The sequence below is a fragment of the Aythya ferina genome (genome assembly GCF_964211825.1).
Source record: "Aythya ferina genome assembly, chromosome: 3".
Taxonomy (NCBI): domain Eukaryota; kingdom Metazoa; phylum Chordata; class Aves; order Anseriformes; family Anatidae; genus Aythya; species Aythya ferina.
The window spans coordinates 87,354,778-87,358,495 of NC_140298.1; the positions used below are offsets into that span (position 1 = coordinate 87,354,778).

Here is a 3,718-nt window from a genome sequence, read left to right on the forward strand (position 1 = left end):
TTAACAAAAGCGTTTGGAGAAATGCAAGTGTCCCACCCACCTCCCATCAAGTCTCTGAAACATCAAAGATTAAATAATTCTTGAATTTAATTTTATTAAATGAAGTCAGGAAGATCATTTGAGGAAAACTATCACAATTCAGTGAATCCGGAATATGTTAATCAAATTTGAATGTCAACTTACTGAAATGCTCAAGCTTCTGGTAGGTGAGTTAGACTTAGCATTTTTTTCTGCAATTCCAGCAATGTTTTATGGTATTTTCTCTAACTTTATAGTGAATTACAATTTTTACAGAATGAAATCATTGCCATAAATAGATGATGACACTGCAAAGGTATGTAATACACTTTTTGTGAAACATTCTCAGAATAGAAATCTTTCAAGAATATTTTGGTTTGAAAGTTCACATTCAGCATCAAAACTGAAAGGAAGAGAAAGAGAAAAACAGGAAATTCTAATAAATTTCTGCAGGAATCTTCTGGAATTACACCAAGATGATCAATATTCCTTCTTTTATCCCAATACACAATAACAAACCTTGGGCCAAATTAGCAACTTGAGCCATCTTGAACCCTCAAAACAGAGCTCTCAGAAGACCTTTGTGCTTCTGCCTCAGTTTCGCAGGTAAAACATGTCTTCTGAGTATTTACATCAGGAAACTTGCATCTACTTCTTGTTTGTTTTCCTGTTGTTTCAAAATTTGACCCTTGCAAACAGATGTCCAGCTTTTATCAGACCTTCTATTACATCCCTGGGTTTGTAATAACACATGAAATGATTGTAGGTAGCACCAAATGTTTAACAAAAAATAGTATCTGCCAGTTCCAGACATTTGTCCATATCATATACTAGATACAGAGAAGTACATACAGTGCTCTGAAGTACAGCCAGATGAACATACATCTTTCTTCATCTACACAAGAATGTGTGCTACCCTTCACTCAGACACAAATATTTCCCAATACAGTTGGCTGACAACGATTTTCCCAGCACTTAAAATGCCTTGCATCTTAAGCCTTTGCAATGAGGTCAGTCTCTCAGAGGCGCAAAACTGTTGGCTTTATTACAGTACTCAGCAGCATCTGTGCCTGAGATGAAGTTGCTCTCTAGAGCTAACTCTGAATCAAACTGATTTAGCATCTCTCCCCAAGGCTGCAAAAAATAAAGCATTAAGCCGTGGGAGAAATTGTACAGCATTGATATTTCCAAAATTCAGGAAAGAAACTCAGAAACTTTAATGAAGTTCAAGTTTGATTCAAATTTTCCAAAGTTGCTGGGTCTGGAATCCTCTCTATATAATCTCACCACCCTCATCGTTCTTCTGGACCTCCTCAGTTTCTGAATTACCTTCTGCATGGCAAGGCAGTGCCAGAATACAGTGGTCAGCCATTCTATTTATAAACGCAGTATTTGCTGAACATAAAACGAAGACAGATTTTTTATTATTATTTTAAATTTCTTTCATTTCTCATTTTCTTGTGTGATTTTTTCACTCACCAGTTCTGTACACAGAGGTGAGTCGGTGTGCAAGAGGAAGATGAGCTAATTAGGAGAGTGTCACATCTATTTAATTTTTTCTTTTAAAAGGCACAACAATTACATCTGCAGAACTCTTACATTCAATTACATTTAAAACCTATGATTTTCCACAGAGAAAACTGAATGCAATGATTAAACTTCTCTTATGGCTAACATTTCTTTTTAAGCCATTTTAATGATATTTCCAGAATAGCTAATTACATGGGGGAGTAATAAAAACAAAGAAAGGCTGGGTTTTTGTGTGTGTGTGTTTGTTTTTCGTTTTTTTTTTTTTGTTTGTTTGTTTTGTTTTGTTTTTTGTTTTTGTGTGTGTGTGTGGTTTTTTTTGGTTGTTTGTTGTTTTTTATTATTTTTTTCATATTTTTAACCAAGTAGCAATCTGTCACCCTCAAATTTGCAATTATCCTAAAGTTTCTATCTGACTCAAGTCATCATCGTTCTTCCTCTGAACCTTAAAACACATTATGACACTAAGGGTCCTACTCAAAGCAATCTTAATGATCTTTATATGTCTTTAATGTACAAATCATGCAAAGTAGCATAATCACAATTTTAATACACAGTTATAGTAAGCTAATGCCTGTTAATATTTGGTAGCATTAAAGAGATACAAAGAGGAGATGAGAACACCTGGTCCCATGTTCTCATCTACACCTGGACTCTAACAGACACATGCTATCAATTGAGATTCACGTTCCTGCTGCTTTGTTGTTGTCTCACTGTTTTCTTATGCTCCTTCATCTCTCTGCACTTTTTTGTGCCCTCCTTGTTTCATGTGAGCCTTCTGTAGTAGGAACTTTTTGCTCCATATTGGTATAATGCCTGGCACAGATGAGCTGTGGCCACTGAGAAGGACACTGCAGTTGTCCCATTTAGCAGTAGTGGTTCAGTGTACACCAAGTCCTGACTTACCTGAGCATGCTGAATTGACAGCTGCTTCTCCATTAACCATTTAAAATTGGATATTGTGTGTATGCGTGAAGTTTCACATACCCTAAGGAAAACACAACATGAAGCAGTTTAATGATCTAACCAGAACATTTTCAGTTGACAAGTTTTCAGTTACATTACACTCAGCTGAAGCTGCACACCATATCCCCTTAGTTTAGCACCTGAGAGGCTGTCTAGAGGGTTGATGTGAAGCAGAATCTAGTTTCAGAAAATCTGTTTAGAAAATCAGTGCATCAGTTACAATCAGTTACAGGAGATTTTTCAAAATGGGAATTTGCTGCTCATGGCAGCTGGGGACTAAACTGCTTTTTGAACTTCTGAAAATCTTTGTTTGCAAAACCTTTTAGCAAGTGTATCTGTATTGCTTTACCTGATAAACTTTTATAAAAGCAATAAATTCTTTCTATAATTATATTTAAATAAAATCCCATTAAAAAGATCTTTGGGTACGGGACTGCAAGTTCTTTCATTTATAAAGGGATTTAATTTATCTACTTTTGTATCAGGAGTCTACCCAGGGCTTACTGAAATGCTTGTAGATCATCTGGAAGCTTGAAAGGAAACTTGATACATTCCTGTGGCTTTGGGACTCTGCAATAGGAACTCTGTTTGGGAACCATCAGTGAAAACGAATTGTGACTGAATGTGAGTTTTCTCTAAACTAGTGGCATTTCCCAAGAAAACTAAAAAAGTGGGATTTTCGATCACAAATTATATATGAACCTCTCCATTTGAGCATCTGCCTCCCTCATAAAACATGATAGTACATAGGCTTTATATACTCTGCTGGAAGTAATAAAAGAAAAAATAATGTAACAGCACAGTCATTTGATCTTTCTACCTCCTTTATTTTCTGCACTTAATTTTATGTATGGAAAGACTTGCACAAAAACTGACCACTCTAATAAAAACAGATAAAGTCCAATACAGCTTGCTGAAGAGTAGGACTAGAGTTACACTCTTGTTTTTTTGGCACAAGGAAAAAGAGGATATAAAAAAAAAAAAAAAAGTGTAATCTGGTTCTCAGACCTGCCAGGCTCTCTAGGCATTACCCAAGTTACATCCATACTGTATCTGTAGATTTTTTTTTCATTTTGACTATTGGTAATGTTTTTTCCAGTTTGAACCTACCAGTAAGCTATTACAATCACAATTAGCTCACCAGAAAGCAGTGAGTGCATTTTGAAAGGAACAGATTATTTACAGCTCTCTAGGACTCTGGGATTTT

At 35.7% G+C, this 3,718-nt stretch overlaps 1 long non-coding RNA gene across 1 annotated transcript; it reads left to right on the forward strand.

Annotated features, from left to right (window-relative positions):
- LOC311434638 lies at nt 1-3,404 on the forward strand. The gene is made up of 3 exons (XR_014691614.1): nt 1-206; nt 295-334; nt 2,997-3,404. It is a non-coding gene; the product is annotated as an uncharacterized lncRNA (long non-coding RNA).
- Nucleotides 3,405-3,718: the final 314 nt, after the last annotated feature.